This window comes from Callospermophilus lateralis, chromosome X (assembly GCF_048772815.1).
Source record: "Callospermophilus lateralis isolate mCalLat2 chromosome X, mCalLat2.hap1, whole genome shotgun sequence".
In the NCBI taxonomy this organism is placed as follows: Eukaryota; Metazoa; Chordata; class Mammalia; order Rodentia; family Sciuridae; genus Callospermophilus; species Callospermophilus lateralis.
Genome location: NC_135325.1, coordinates 11,442,618 through 11,460,717, shown reverse-complemented (window position 1 = coordinate 11,460,717; position 18,100 = coordinate 11,442,618). Strand labels below are relative to the sequence as shown.

Below are 18,100 nucleotides of genomic sequence, written 5' to 3'. Positions count from 1 at the left end.
GAGGTTGGGGTCTAGCTCAGTGGTAGAGCATGTGCTTAGCATGTTCCAGGTCCTGGTTTCAATCTTTAGTACCAACAAAAACCAAACACCAAAACAAAACAAAAAGCATTCAGTAGCTTTTGAAGATTCTCAAATTTGCAATTTAGTCACAGAGAACAATAGATAAAGGAAAATAATCTGCTTTGGTATGGATTATTATTTTCCCAGCATATGCAGTATTTATTCACTATAAATAATAGATAAAATAAGAAAATTCATTCATTCTCATTATGTTATATATTTTGGAACAGAAGGGAAAACAGTAACTCATTTACTTTAAGAATTTTAATTCAGTGTGTCTTTGAAATAGGACAAGACTTTCATTGTGTAATTGAAACCACTTTATCTCACCACTTGCTTTTAATGACAGCAGTAAAATATTGTGTGAGATCATAAATCTTTCTTGAGGATGTTATGGACTAACCTCAAGCTTTCATAAAGGGCATAATCTTGTTCTGTTTGGGGCAAATAAACACAACTTAATAGAAAAAGTAGATAAGGAGCCCACTAACAGTCTCTTTATGCGAAATAATAATATGTAACATTTTAAAAGGCCAATGTGAAAACAAATATGCCATTCTGGCAGAATGTCTGTGATATTCTAAAAAAAATAAACCCAAGAATTTGGAGTTAGGAGACCTCAATTCTTTTTTTTAAATAAGTTTTTTTTCATTTCAGCACCTCCTGTCTCATCTTTATTCTATTTTTTTTTTTTGAGGTAAATCATTGTTTCCTTCAACGTGTTTTTCTTTTTTTTTATTGGTTGTTCAAAACATTACAAAGCTCATGACATATCATCTTCCATGATAGTAGGGGATAGGAAAGGTAGAGACCTCAATTCTTATCCTGATATCATCACTGAACTTACATAGGGATTTAGGCAAATCAGATCATGTTTTTAGCTAGAAGTTAAATCAGTCTCTATAGTGGAGAATGAAATCCCAGATTGATCTTTTCACTGGGTAGTAGTGAAGCTCAAATGGTCAATTGTGAATTTACCATGCACCTATGTGATTTCAGGTAGATTTTTCAGGCAAATTTTTCTTCTAAATATAAAAAAAAATGGAGCTAAAATGTCAATTTAATTAAAAGCAAGTCAAGCTTAACTTTTAAGTAACAAGAATTTTACAAATTTTAAAATTATCTGTCTTTTTAAAAAAGATAATGTTATTGTATTTTTTGTACATTTTATTTTTATTTACTTTTATGTGGTGCTCAGGATTGAACCCAGGGCCTCACCCATGCTAGGAAAGTGCTCTGCCACTGAGCTACAACCACAGCCCAAAGTTATCCATCTTTATTTGTAATTTTTGTAATAAAGGTTAAGAAGAACTATGTATTGCATTGCAAAATTGTGCTTTCTTTAAATGTCATTTTGAGAAAGAAATATATAGTTCTTTTTTCATATCCATTTTATTTTTTAAAGTTTATATTGCTTTTTTTGTATGGGGGGGGGAAGCCAGGGATTGAACCCAGAGGCACTTACCTATTGAGCAACATCCTCAGTCCATTTTTATTTTTTATTTTGAGACAGTGTCTCACTAAGTTGCTTAGAACCTTGCTGAGTGGCTGAGGCTGGCTTTGATCTTACAATCCTCCTGTCTCAGCCTCCTGAGCCACTGGGATTACAGGTGTATGCCACAGTGATGGGCATAGTTATACCACTTTATGGAGTAAGTATGATAATCCAATACATGTATGCAACATGTAGTGATTAAACTAGGGTAATAAACACTTTCAATTATTTTTTCCATTCAATGGATTGATGGGCCATTGCTTTTTTTGAACTTGTCTCCCCTGTCTGTAGATGCCTAATCATAATTCAGTCATAATTTTTTTCTCTTCTAGCAACTTGTCTCCCAGAAGAGGAAAAAAAATTTTCCTTTTTCTTTATTCTGCATTTTCTATATGATACCCCAAGCAAATGTTTAACAAGACATTTCTACATTGTTACCAGCTCTAAAATCTCATAATCTCCCTGAAAATGAACTCTTCTCTAAATTATATCTTTTTGAAAATGGTAACAATAATCTATTTTAATGTTCTTAATTTTTTAATTTATTTGTTTTTTAGAGGCATGAGTTTATTGAAGAAATACAAAAGGGGGACATTCTCTTTTAATTTATTTCTATTTGTTCTTTTTAGATACACATGGCAATAGAGATAATCTAAAGACCAGTACTTAAAACCTTAGTGTCATCTTTGTTTCCTCCTTTGCCACAGCCCTCACAAAGTCCTATTGCTCTCTTTCCAAATTATTTTTCTTGTCTCACCAACATTAAGTGACATTTATCTTTCAAAAACACTGTAAAGAGCTAGGGCTGTGGCTCAGTGGTAGAGTGCTTGCCTTCCACATGTGAGGCACTGGGTTCTATCCTCAGCACCACATAAAAATAATGAAGATATTGTATCTATTCACAACTGAAAAAAATTTTTAAAAAAGCACTGTGAGATCTACTTAGTTCTCCACATCTCAAAAATGTCCTTGCCTCTGGAAGAGTTAGCACGTATCAACTACAGAATAATGCCTCCATTAGTCCATGTCAGAGATTGCTAATGGATTATGAAGTCCTTTCTTACTATACTTAATATAACTTGAGTCTTTTTCAACCTGGTAAAGACATAGCCTTCCCTAGCAATTGGCATTGGCATGAGAAATAATGTCTAGTTGTCATACTAATTCTGCATGAGAAAGTTCAATATCCTTAGGCCTAAATTGAGGATTCCCTATAATTAGGTTCTAACCTAGATCTATATATTTTAAATTTTTTAGTTTTATTGTTTAGTTGTTGATAGGCCTTTATTTTATTTATTTCTATACGGTACTGAGTCGAACCCAGTGCCTCACACATGCCAGGCAAGTGCACTACCACCGACCACCAGCCCCAGCCCCCTAACCTATATTTTTAATATTAACTTCACTACTTCTTAGTAAAGAGAGTCTATTCCAATGAAATTCATCAATTTAATGTTTATTTTTATTCTATGCTTACTCACTTTTCTATACTTCCTCATCATGTTGTCAAAACTGGACCATCTCTGTTCTATTTTTTTTCTTTAATTTTTTTTTTGTAGTTGTAGATGGACACAATGCCTTTATTGTTTATTTTTGTGTGGTGCTGAGAATTGAACCCAGTGCCTCACATGTGCTAGGCAAACAATCTGCCACTGAGCTACATCCCCAGCCCTCTGTCCTATTTCTTATGTGAAACTCTTTTGGGAATTTCTTCTTAATTTCATTTTTATAGTCCTTACTACCAGGAACATTGTATGCATATGCTGCTTTGATCTCTCAAATTTTTATATGCACATTTCGTTTTCCTAATTAGTAAGTAAGGTCATTGAAACAGGACTGGAGGCTTGTCTTAGTCACTGTAGGCTAACTGGTGTAACAACTCCAAACTCTCTGAGCCTAAACTCAATAAATGTTCGTTTCTTGTTCATGTCACAGTCCAACAAAGTAAGGAAGGGATAGGAGGTTTTTTAAAAAAATATTTATTTAGTTGTAGATGAATAAAGAGTATCTTTATTTATTTTTATGTGGTGCTGAGGATCAAACCCAGTGCCTCCCACATGTGAGGCAAGCACTTTACCACTGAGCTAGAGCCCCATCCCCAAGATAGGAGGTATTTATCAAGTTGTTTTTAATATACGTTTAATGATTTGGAAGGTATGTTTTAATTATACTATTGGCTGACATTAAGGAACTGTTTTAGTTTGCAAAATTTACATTAAAATGCAAAATACATGTATTTTTACTTTAAGATTTTTAAACATTAAGTAAAATTAGCTTGAAAAAGAAGATTCTTTTCCATCACAATTCCTAATCCTCAGGTGTACCCATTAACAGTTTGATTTGTATGTGTTTTAGTCAAATTTTTCACTGCCATGACCAAAAGACCTGACAAGAACATTAGAGAAGGAAAAGTTTATTTTGGGACTCATGGTTTCAAATGTCTTAGTCCATAGACTGCCAACTCCATTCTTTGGAACCCAAGGTGAGGCAGGATATCATGGTGGAAGATTGTGGCAGATGAAAGCAGCTCAGGACATCACATGAGGAAATAGAGAGAGAGACTCTACTCATCAGGGACAAAATTTATACCCCAAAGGCATGCTCCCAATGATTTACCTCCTCCAGCCACAACCTACCTGCTTTTAGTTACCCATCAGTTAATCCCTATCAGAGAATTAATTCACTGATTGGATTAAGGTTCTCCTAACATGATCATTTCATCTCTAAACCTCCTGCATTGTCTTACACACAAGTTTTTGGGACACATCTCATATTTACACTATAAAAGTGTGTCTTTAGAAGTTTCCAGTATTTAAACAAATATGCAGACATTTGTATATACAGAAGAAGGATTTGTTTCAATAGGTTTGTAATGTATATATTTTTCTTCAACAGGCTAACCTACATATATTGTTGGCATTTTTATACATTCCTCAAAAATGCTGCAAAGTATTCTATCATGTAGATATTGTAATTGATTTAATCTGTATCCTATTAATAATAATTTAGATCAAAGCATTGACTTTTCAAATTAATGTTATTAGGATAATTATCTACCAATTTGGAAAGTATAAAGTTTAATCTTTTTTTATGGAATGCTTCATGAATTTCTGTGTCATCCTTGTGCAGGGGCCATGCTAATCTTCTCTGTCACTCCAATTTTAGTATATGTGCTGCTGAAGAAAGCACAAAGTTAAGTTTTTAAATTTTTTTTTCAGTTGTAGCTGGTCACAATGTCTTTATAATTTTTTATTTATTTTTATGTGGTGCTGAGAATTGAACTCAGGGCCTCATGTGTGCGAGGCAAATGCTCTACCACTGAGCTACAACCCCCACCCCACAAAGTTAAGTCTTTATAACAATAAATTCCAGATAGATTGAAGATTTAAAAAGTAAAGGTACTTATAGATAACTTGAGGGAATATTTCCATTAATTTATGGAAAGGAGAATTTGCAAGAATTTAGACACCAAAGTTTAAAGAATAAACTGACTTGATTTCATGTAAATTAAAATATTCTGAATTATAAAACCAGTATAAATTATATAAAAGGGTTTATAATCTGGGAGTGGACTTAGCATTTTGTGTGATAGACAATTTATGGATCATCTATCAGAAGTGCACATAAGTGGTGGTATGGCATTTTTAGCATATAATGCTCTTGAATGTATGTAACATCTCATGTTGGTAGCTCATATAACCTGGGCTGGCTTGTTCCATCATGACCAACTCCAGACACAAACTATTTGCACATATGTCACTGTTTGTCGAGCCCCCAAAGACCAATATAACACACCCAACTGTCCCCTCATTTTCAAGTTTAATAGTTTAAAATATACCTGCAAAACGGGGGAAGGCAAACTTCCATTGAGTTGTTTTTAGTTGTTAATACTTGAGTTTGGCTTGATTACTGAGAGTAGCTAGTGAAGATTTTGATTTTAAAAAAATGAGACATAAAATGAGTAAGTTCTGAAGAGAGTCTTCAGAAATAAATGATCAGAGTTTCATCCCAGAGAAAGTCAACTTGAATGGGGCATTAGGTTGAAGAATCTTGAGGAATGTCATAAGATGTTTCTTCAAAGTAGCTAAAATGTTGAAATAAGCACTAAATTCCTAAACAAAATTCACTTGTTCCGTAGTTATTTCTGGAGGGGGTATTGCATTCCTTGACAAAAGTACAGCTGCATTATTTCAAGAAAGAGTTGAAATAAAGTCAGATTCTGATTTTCTAGACTATAAAATAAAATGTTTGAAAAAAAATTTAGAAATTGCAAAGTGATAGTGCTTCATTTTATAAATTATGTGATGTAATATCAATGCTATGTATTAAAAAGTGCTATGTACCTTAAATGCCTTAATGCTTACAAGCCCAGGACCAAATTAATCCCTTTAAGGTATTTGGATGTATATATAGATATAGATAAATGTATAAAGAAATAATCTTTTCAATATTTGTTCCAAGGATTTATTCCAAGAATGATTAATGTCTTGGAATTATCTGTAACTAATTATGCTACTTAGCAGTTTGAATGTCCCATTGGTGTGAAATCATTGGAACTGTAATAGCATGGCACACATCAGAATGCCCTGATTTATTATCTGTCACTGATAAGTTTAGATTCACACCATCTGGGATGATTAGTGATTATTTACTATCCCAGGAGGAAGCTGGTGAGGATGTCCTTTGTGTGGAAATAGATTACACTGGAGATTCACAGGGCTGGTTCCCTGACTACCTCTATGGATATGAGTATATTTCCCTCACAGCTTGGCAGAACTTTATTTATAAAGGTGTAAGCAAACATTCTTACTTTTGCCTTAGGGAAGAATCTTTTTTGGTCTCAGCAATTTACATGCTTGGTTTTCGACTTGACAGAGCAGTGATTTATAACTCCTTCTTTTTCCACTGGCTAATTTCATGCTAGACTTGAGGCAGGTGGAATGAACTTTCACTTTAGTTTTAGGAGAATGGGCATATGGTATGGATTTCAAGTTTTTAACAGGTTTTAGTGGCACTGGATTGCATTAAAAGTAAACCACCTGTACAGTTTAGTATTTGGGAATTCATCTATATCATAGAGGTGGCAGGTGTCCAACATTTGTCTTTAAAGCATGTGTTTTGTGGTTGTATTTTAAATGGAAATAAGGGTTCTTTTTACAGTCCATAGCATCTGTTACAAGACACTTTCTTCTAAAACTTATTTTTCCAAAGAACATAATTTGATTTGTCTCATGATTCTGAAAACACTTGGTTTTGAGTATCTATATTAGTGCAATGGTTTGTGTAAAAGTTAGGACTTTTGATGAAAATTAAAATGTTAGATGGTCAGCCAACTTTCCAAATCTTTTTAACCACCCTTCCCACTTTTTAAAGAGCAGATGCCATTTTCTTTCTAAATTCTTGTAATTGTATCTTATGTGCTCATAATGTTCTACTTGATACCAAATATCATTCTCTAAAGTTGTTTGATAAGTAGAGTCTCAAGATCCTTCTTAAATCCTATTTTATTTATTGTTCACATAAAAAATTGATAGTTGTAGATTGACTGCATGTATTTGTTTATTTTTATGTGGTGCTAAGGTCTGAACCCAGTGTCTCAGGATACTAAGCAAGCACTCTGCCCCTGAGCTATAGCCCCAACCCCTATTAACTGTTCCTTAGAGTAGTATTTGGCTCAGATCCTAGAGGATGGGTAATTTTATAATTTTATCTTTAAAATTCTTGCTTTGAAATACCTTTAGCTTTTAAAATCCAACTAAGTCAGCAGATCTTTTACATCCAGCTTCCAAACTCTCTTTTTAAAAATTAATTTGATTCATTTATGCTGATATTTTCATCAAAGTCATTTTGATGTTGGTAGGGAACAAAGGATCCACCTGTACTATAGCAATTAATGTTGTGTTTCTCTGAGTATAAATCTTTATCTGTATGTTAAAAAGGTAAATTTTAAAGAACTTTGATATTTTCTTCCTTGAATATTTTGCTTATTACTGAAATTATGAGATGTGAAAGCTTTGCAGACACTTGCTTGGGTTTTAATGCATTTGCTTTTGTTATGGAAACCCTAAGTTTTCTCTTGCAATTTTATCAGTCATCCTCATCCACTATAGGAATTATTTCCATGGTTGAGTCAATGTGTCTATTTTAGCATTCCTGAAGAGTATTGTAAACAATGGATAAGGCTGAAAGCAAACCTGAGAAATTTTATAACCCAAGAGTTGGTGATTCTCTATTCCTTTTATTGTGAACCATTGATTCAGAGCAATATGGCCTTGTTATTGGCCTAAAGGGGGCATTGATAATCTCACATATACACATCCTATTTGTTGCTGAGTCCCTGTATTTTAATGGTATAGAGGACATATTTGTGAATGTCCCTATGAGTTCACTATTCTGTTAAACTTTGAAAACACCAACATCTGTCTTAGAAGATGAGGGAGCATAATGCTCCTATCTGTAGAAAGAAACCAGACAAATACAACGGGTAGCAACAGATTGCAATAAATACTTATTGGATCAGGTGGCAAGTTGGGTCACCAGAACCTTAACATAAACTCACACAGGAAATGTTACCCAAATAGTTTACTGCAGGGGTTGAAACTATGTTGATAGAAGGTATTTCCTTCAGAAGGCTCCAAATATAGGTATTATCCCATCTAGAAGTTTTGGGAGTTTGTGATGTTTTAATAGCAAGCATTTATATAAAGTTTCAAAAACCTATTCATTTATATAAATCATAAATATATACTGAGAAATTGCTATAGTCCTTTCCCAAATAGTTCATAGTGACTGGAGAGTGCCATTTACTCAGTAACACTGTCTTATAAACAGTTAGTGCAGGTGTGGACCAAGATTCAGTCCTGCATATTTAAAAAAAATTTTTTAGTTGTAGATGGACACAATGCCTTTATTTTATTTATTATGTATGTGGTGCTGAGGCTCAAACCCAGTACCTCACACATGCTAGTCAAGTGCTCTACCACTGAGCAGCAACCCCAGCCCCAGTCCTGCATATTTGTTACACTAAAAGTAACTTATACTGTATGATTTGACTTCAAAATATTATTCACTCAATTATTAAAGTGTTTTTTACTATAAAAATAAAGATACACACATATGATAGTATAAACAGACAGGGCAGACATTGTGAAATGTAGCTGTATTAAGGTTGCACCCATTAACAATGTATCTATTCCTTATGAAGGGATTAATAGATAGCCTTGTGGGCAAAAACAACTTTAAAATGATTATTTTTCTCCAGTTATGGCATTAGCAATATTAGGTAAATACAAAGATATTAGAATAGCATATGCAATTTTACTTTTCTTTTTGGAACAATTTTAAAATTCACTTTTGTTTTATTAAGATCCTGAAAGAATAAGAGCCAAGTTGGGCAAGTAGGCTGTCAAACTTGATTGTAGAGACACCTTTATTAGAATCACATTAGAAAGTATTAATTATGATCCAGCCCATTCACATTATAGATTCTAAGAATGAAAGCACTTTATATACTCAATAATTAATTTTCTAAAATGGATTATTTTTCTTGGATGAATAATTATGTATTCAAATTATTACCGAATGAAGGTGACATTTTTATAGAACACTTTTTCTAGTTTAATAGATAATCTTAATGGTGAAAAAATACAATACAGGGGAAGAAAATTTTGGAGAGAAATGAATATTTCAATCTAGGTTTTGTTAGGTTCATAGCAATGCCTTGGACAGTCACATGTCTTTGTCTAGTTTTTACTTATATAAAGTGACAGATGGTGTAGATGCCTGTGATTTAAAAAAATATCTTCTTAGGGAATAGTGTTTGTGGGATCCACACAATACAACATTTGTTTTTGGCTCCATATCATTCTGGCTGAATGGGCAGCGGGACACATAAAATATGATTCCACATGACCTATACAAGGAAGAAAATGTACTGGTGCACACATGGAGACATGCAGCAGTGAAGTGGGCTTCAGAGACATATCATTCAGTGATTTTAGGCTTCATTTCCCTGTGATTCTCATTCCTTTACTTCCTTTTGAGTATTGACTTCTTCCTGTGGTTGAATCTCACATTCATGCATGACAGCCTCCAAAATAAAGAGAAGGGAGAGTTCCTCTGAAAGTTGTCCTAGAAAAATAAAGAGTGATTATCCTGGGACTCACTCCCACTCAAAGGCCTCTCATCAGAAGTCTCACTGGCTCTAAGTGAATTTGTGCCTATTTATGAATCAATCACTTGCAAGGAGGAAGACTGATTATTCTTAGTCCAGTCAGACCTTTCTCACAATTTAGTGGGGGATGGAATCAGCTTCCCCTGAGGCATACAGCCTATATGAGTGACATATACAAGTTGGGGGTGTAGTTTGGGAGGTCAAATTGGGATGTTGAGTAGGAAAGAAACACTAAGATTTACTGATCACTCTTTTGCTGTCTTGTCACTTCAATACCCATACACCCACACTTAAAAGTGTTCTACAATCTAGATCTAACTCAAAAATCATCCAAATTTCCAACATCCCTATCTTGACAGGTCTTTAGTTAAAATATGAGAAAATCATGTGGTTTAAGGACAAGGTATGATAAAAGATGGTAATATCCTCAAGGAATATTTACATTTTTATGTAGATAGTAGTTAGAAACTTAATTTTACCTCAAAGTATAAGACTTTTTCCTGGTCATGAGAAGGAAGAATTATGACAGGATGGACCACCTGAGGCTCTCAAATCCACACCACACAGGGAGATGATTGTGCATCATCAGAGTTGCAGAACATTAACATAATAAGACAGATTGCCAGATGTATGCCCCAAGGACTGTTGAAACAATAATTACTGGGGGAAATGAGATGAAGTTAATAAACTTGATTGATTTATGCTTTAGAAGTTGGGTGTTTGTGAGATAGATCCACATAGATATTATGTATATGTATCTAAATAGCAGTATATGTTATTCTAAAGGTGTTAGGTGCTTTCTTTGAGATTAGGAAATGCCAAAAACCATACCCATGTTTTAAATATTTTGAACTCATACTAATTCCCAAGCTTCTAGATAATTCTTTAAGTTATAAACATGGATTTCATAACACATTCATTTTGTTAGATGAGTTACTTATTCTTTGTAATGCTAAGAGTAAATTGTAAAATTTATGAGGCTGCTTCTGGAATAACAACATTGGTAGAAAAACAATTTGATTTTTGAAAGATAAAACCCTTTTAAAAAGTCAGCTGAAAATATTAAGAGTAATGACCACCCCTTTTCTGAAATGAAGTTTTATCTCATTTTATTTTCACTCCCACTCTGTAAATAAAGATTTCCATTATTCAGATGAAGAAATAGAGGTTCAGAGTCATTTGATCTCATTTATTATAGGTCACACAGGTCACATGTGGTAGAAAACTTGTTTCCTGTTTGCATTTTACCACAGCTGGTGTCCCAAATTGGTGAAAATGTTATATAGGATCTTGTAATGGTATAGTTTGAAATTTCCCAAGTATTTCTCCCCTCTATTTTTAGCAGTTCTAGAAATTGTAACAGTAATTCCTTTCATTGTTTTAATGAATGCTCTTTCATAGCATTTCTTTTAAAATGTTTTTATTATGTATTGTCATTATCCCCATAATATTGGTGTTCATTTTTACATAATCATATGTGCATGGAATATAATTTGCCCCAGTTCAGTACACAATACTTCCCTTTTCCCTCTCCTCCTTCTTCACCCACTTCTTCCTCTACTCTACTTGTCTTTCCAGCACTTCTAATGCAAAATCAAACTTTGAAGCATAGTTAGTACCTTTCTAACCCATTAGTGTGACTAAATTTTCTTCTCAGAGAGAGAAATCACACTGAAAGCATAGGATCTTTGGGAAAGAAATGAATTGAGCCTCAAAGCTGCACCTTCAATATGAATTCTGCTGGAAGGCAGCTTACTTCTTATATGTTTTTAACATTGTTTGTGGGAGGCAGCAAGACCTCCAGATCGTTTGGAGTCCAATTGCTTTAATATAAGTTTGGACTCTATGACACTTTCTGAGTGGTAGTCAGTTAAATCCTTTTTCTCTTGTGTAAAATGCCTTTTCCCCTCAAATAGTTCATGTAACGGTCATGTAGGATAAAATAAAGATGTTTCGAACATTATGAAATGTCCTACAAAATTTAATTAGCAGTATTATTCTGAAATATAAGTTTTGTGGGTACTAACCTAACATTACACCTCAAAGCCCTAGAAAAAGAAGACCAAATCAACACCAAAATCAGAATAAGAAAGGAAATAATTAAAATTAGAGCTGAAATCAATGAAATTAAAACAAAAGAAACAATTGAAAAACTTGACAAAACAAAAAGTTGGTTCTTTGTAAAATAAATAAAATTGATAGACCCTTAGCTATGCTAACAAACAGAAGGAGAGAGAAAACTCAAATTACTAACGTACATAATGAAAAAGGTAATATCACAACAGACACTATAGAAATAGGGAAAATAATTAGAAATTATTTAAAAAACTTGTATTCCAATAAAATAGAAAATATCAAATGCATGGATATATTTTCTTGAGTCTTATGATTTGCCCAAATTGAATCAGGATGATATATACAATTTAAACAGAACAATATTAAGTGATGAAATAGAAGATGCCATCAGAAGCCTACCATCCAAGAAAAGCCCAGGACCGGATGGATATACAGCTGAGTTCTGCAAGACCTTTAAAGAACTAATGCCAATACTCTTCAATGTATTTCAGGAAATAGAAAAGGGGACCACTTCCAAACTCATTCTGTGAGGCCAATATTACCCTGATTCCAAAACCAGACAAGACGCATCAAAAAAGAAAACTTCAGACCAATATCTCTAATGAACATAGATGCGAAAATTCTCAATAAAATTCTGGCAAATTGAATACAAAATCGTATCAGAAAGATCGTGCACCACAATGAAGTGTGATTCATCCCAGGGATGCAAGGTTGGTTCAACATATGAAATCAATAAATGTAATTCATCACATCAATAGACTTAAAGATAAGAATCATATGATCATCTCAATACATGCAGAAAAAGCATTCGACAAAATACAGCACCCCTTCATGTTCAAAACACTAGAAAGCTTAGGGATAACAGGAATATATCTCAATATCATAAAGGCTATCTATGCTAATCCCCAGGCCAACATCATTCTAAATGTAGAAAACTGAAGGCATTCCCTCTAAACACTGGAACAAGACAGGGATGCCCTCTTTCACTACTTCTATTTAACATAGTTCTTGAAACACTGGCCAGAGCAATTAGATGAAAGAAATTAAAGGGATATGGACAGGAAAAGAACTCAAATTAGCACTATTTGGGGCTGGAGTTGTGGCTCAATGGTAGAGTGTTTGCCTAGCACATGTGAGGCACTGGGTTTGGTCCTTAGCACCACATAAAACAAAATAAACATCATTCTGTCCACCTACAACTAAAACAAATATTTTAAAAAATTAGCACTATTTATCGACAATATTATTTTATACCTAGAAGACCCAAAAAGTTCCACCAGAAAACTTCTAGAATTAGTAAATGAATTCAGCAAAGTAGCAGGATATAAATTCAACACCTATTAATCAAAGGCATTTCTGTATATCAGTGACAAATCCTCTGAAAGGGAAATGAGGAAAACTACCCCATTTACAAAAGCCTCAAAAAAAAAAAAAAAAACTTGGTAATCAACAAAAGAGGTGAAAGACCTCTACAATGAAAACTACAGAACCCTAAAGAAAGAAATCAAAAAAGACCTTAGAAGATGGAAAGATCTATCTTGCTCTTGGATGGACTAAATTAATATTATTAAAATGACCATACTACCAAAAGCCTTATATAGATTTAATGCAATTGCAATCAAAATCCCAATGGCATTCCTCATAGAAATAGAAAAGGCAGTCGTGAAATTCATCTGGAAAAATAAGAGACCCAGAATAGCTAAAGCAATCCTTAGAAAAAAGAGTGAATCAGGTAGCTTCACTATACCAGACCTTAAAATATACTACAGAGCAATAGTAACAAAATAGCATGGTATTGGCACCAAAATAGACTGTTAGCCTCTGTGTTCTCTATTCTGTACCATTGGTCTAACCCCCAAAATTACAATTATCTTATATTAGACAAAGGCACCAAAAACATACATTGGAGAAAAGATAGAATCTTCAACAAATGGTGCTGGGAAACTGGAAATCCATATGGAACAAAATGAAATTAAATCCCTATCTCTCACCATGCATAAAACTCAACTCAAAGTGGATCAAAAACCTAGGAATTAAACCAGAAACCCTGCATCTAGTAGAAGAAAAAGTAGGCTCAAATCTTCATCATGTCATATTAGGCTCCAACTTCCTTAATAAGACTCCTGTAGCACAAAAATTAAAATTGAGAATCAATAAATGGGATGGATTCAAATTAAAAAGCTTCCTCTCAGCAAAAGAATCTGTGAGGTGAATAGAGAGCATACATCCTGGGAGCAAATTTTTACCCCTCACACATCAGGTAGAGCACTAATCTCTAGGGTACATAAAGAACTAAAAAAACTAAAAAAAACAAAAAAAAAACTAAAAACTAAAAAACACCAAGAAAATAAATAACCCAATCAATAAATGGGCCAAGGACCTGAACAGACACTTCTCAGAAGATGATCTACAATCAATCAACAAATATATGAAAAAATATTCAACATCTCTATTAGAGAAATGCAAATCAAAACTAAGATTTGGTCTCACTCCAGTCAGAATGGCAGCTATTAAGAATACAAACAACAATAAGTGTTGGTGAGGATGCACTGCTGGTGGAACTGCAAATTGGTGCAGCCAATATGGAAAGCAATATGGAGATTTCTTGGAAAATTGGGAATGGAACCACCATTTGGACCAGCTATCTCTCTCCTTGGTCTAAACTCAAAGGACTTAAAAACAGCATTACTAGAGGGACACAGCAATGTTTATAACAGCACAATTCACAACAGTTAAACTGTGGAACCATCCTGGTTGTCCTTCAGTAGATGAATGGACAGAAAAAATGTGAGATATATATACACACACACACACACACACACACACACACACACACACACACATACATTCACATACTCACACACATACACAATGGAATATTAATCGGCAATAAGAGAATAAAATCATGGCATTTTCAGGTAAATTGATGGAGTTGGAGAATATAATGCTAAGTGAAGTTAGCCAATCCCAAAAAAACAAATGCTGAATAGTTTCTCTGCTATAAGGAGGCTGACTCATAGTGGAGAAGGGAGGGGAGGTATGGGAGAAATAGACAAACTCTAGATAGGGAAAAGGGGTGAGAGGGAAGGGAGGGGGCATGGGGTTAGAAATGGCAGTGGAATGAGAAGGACATCATTATCCAAAGACATGTATGGAGAAACTAATGGTGTGAATATACTTTGTATACAACCAGAGATATGAAAAATTGTGCTCTATATGTGTAATATGAATTGTAATGCATTCTGCTGTCATATGTAAAAAATAAGAATAAAAAATTTAAAAAAATATGTTTTTATTTTTTGTGGGCAGTAATCTAGGCTTTCAAATAATTTTCCAAAGTTACATATTAAATATGAAGAGTGACATAATTCTATTGATTTACCCCATGTTAAGATGTGTGCATTCTATTGTGTAGAGTAAAAGTAGCCTATAAAAATTATAATTTGTGCTTATTTTTTCATTGTTCTTTTGTTTTCCTCCAAGAAGCTAGAGTAACTCTCAGTGCTGTCATTATTGCATCCATCATTTTGAAGGGATTCCTACCAGTGAGATTTTAGTATTCCCTGGACACTCTTGATAGCTAAAACTAATAAAATCTAGGTCTCCGATTATAAGCTGTCACCAACACTTCAGCCTTTTTGGTAATAGAGGTAGAAATCCTCCACTGCATCTATCTACATTTACTCCTCTGAGACATATTGCATGTGGGAACTGAGATGACAGTTCACTTGGCAATATTATTAGTCTCTGAATTAGGCTAATTCATCATTGGCCTCTAGTCTGAGCATTTTCCACAAATGCTGAGCTGACACTTATTTGGTCTTAGACTGTTGTAGGATCACTCTTCCTTTTTAATTACAACAAAGTTTAGACAGTAGTAGAATGACAGCATTTCTTCCTTGGCAATAATAAAATACTATTATATATAAAGATATTGTCCCTGAAGCCCCATTGGTTTGTCATGCTATTGCTTACTTTTATACAAAGTAATGGTATTTAAAAAATCATAGAAAATAGAGAACAATCATCCATAACTCTCCCAGAACTGTAACCTTTATTTTTATATTGTAGATGCCCTTTCAGGTTTTCTCTGAATATATATTTTAAAAATAGTTGTAATTACAGTTTGTTGTGGCTTTTACATAGTATGATATAATAAGTCTTTTTCTATGTTGGGTATGTGCTTTTAATTATTGTTGTTCTTATTTATTTATTTATTTACTATTTTATAATTTTTTTTACTGCTGAGATAAAGTGATCACCTTATATGTGACTGGATCACTATTTTTCTTCATTTCATTGATTCGTATTAGTTACACATAATATTTGTATTCATTTTGACATAAGTATAAATGCATGGAATATAATTTGCCTAATTCAGTCCCGGATACTTGTCCTTACTCTCCCCTTCTCTCCTCCCCCTATTCCCTTTCCTCTACTGATATTTCTGTTATTTACTTATATTTTTTGGTTTGTTTTTAATTAGTGTCTTATGGATATACATAATGGTAAGATTCACTGTATTATATTCATATATGCAATAGGAAAGTTACATCAGATTCATTCTACTGTTTTTCCCTTATCCTACTTTTTGTTTCTATTTTTTCTTTTATTAATGATATCCAGAACAACAAAGGTGATTTCAATCATTCAAACAGTCCTATCCATTTTTTTTTCTGATTAAAGAGATGTAATTTTAAGATAGCCAAATCAATGCCAGGTGTAGTTTTTAAACAGAATGAAATCCATCCTCATTTCAGGAGAATATTTCATGATCTTGGTTATAATAGTATCTATTCTAACTAATCAGCCTTAGACATTTTAAAATAGATTACTGATACTATTGAGAACCAAAGACATTCAAGGAAACCAACTTTGAGTTTGATGGAGAGTCTTGGAATTTGGCTTTAAACATGTTTTTTTTTTGTCCAGATATGACCTTGGTCCTCTTATTTCTACATCATTACTTCAAAATGGTCATTCTCCTTTTTTGCAAATTACTTAATGCTGTCTAATATTTTTCTGTAACTGCCATTTGTTCTCAAGGTGCTTACATAACTACACTTGGAAAAAGAACTCCTAAATATAAGCAAATTCTGCAAGTTAAGCTCTGTAGAAGTTTTATTCTGAAACACCTTTAAGAAGATCTAGTGTCAAGATCCTCAAGAAATAAATGGGATTAAAATACCCTGAGGTCCATGTGGTGACATATAGGCTTCAGATCCTAAATTTGCATGAATAACATGAGTTACATTTCAAATATCTCATTTATCTGATGGTTCAGCACTTCTAAAGCAACCAAGAGACAAATAACCCTTTTTAATACATGACAATAACTTAAAAAAGACTGATAGCAATTCTTTACTTTGCATCTATCTTTTGTCTGTCATTGGTATGATAAATTAAGATCCTCTAAAATATGGTAGAAATTCCAATTGTTGGTACCCTGAAGTGGAGCACTATAGTGCATCTGGTACTGATATAGGAGTGGTGAGTGGGAGTGCAGGAGGACCAAGGTGTTGGGAATTAATTGACACTGACAAGGCTGTTGTTACTAAGTACAGAGAGTGATAACAGATATGAAGTTATTATTGAAGTCATTGAAAGGTTACATAGGAAATCCTTGGCCGCTGCTGTTAAACAGAAATATGTAGTCCAATGGGGAAATTCATTCCTAAGAATTTTCAATCCTAATAAAAAAAGCTGAGAAATCCAGAATACTTTGAAGACACATACACAGTAACAAAGGAATCAGTGTAATTTTATAAACAGGGAATGAGGCTAGCCTCCAGGCAAATGATGGCAACAATTTTGCTAGATTGTAAACATCAAACTTTCTTAGAAATCAGAGTGAAGTTTAAACAATTAAAGTAGCAAATAATAAGATTAAATGATATGATAAAAGAAAATGTTATAGCAAATCAGCATGAGGAAAATGTTCATGAAAAAGATCACTAGCATTTAGACAAGGCATGGCAAAAAGAGGTCCAGAATGTACCAGCAAAAACATAAAACTATATGTATATACACATACAGTTGTCCCTCAGTATCTGTCGGGAATTGGTTCCATTACTCCCTGCAGGTAGAAAAATCCATAGATGCTCAAGTCCCTTATATAAAATGCTGTAGTATTTGCATATTACCTATATGTATCCTCCTAAATATTTAAATGATCTCTAGATTACCTAATACAATGTAAATACTATATAAATATTCATTTGGCTGTACTGTTGAGGAAGTATGATAAGGAAAAATGTCTGTACATGTTGAGTATGTGTGCAGTTTTTTCCTGAATA

General features: G+C 33.5%; 1 non-coding gene across 1 annotated transcript; it reads right to left on the bottom strand.

Annotated features, from left to right (window-relative positions):
• Positions 1-4,639: 4,639 nt before the first annotated feature.
• Positions 4,640-4,744, bottom strand: LOC143639630 (U6 spliceosomal RNA). The gene has a single exon (XR_013154773.1). It is a non-coding gene; the product is annotated as a U6 spliceosomal RNA (small nuclear RNA).
• Between the last annotated feature and the right edge of the window lie 13,356 nt (positions 4,745-18,100).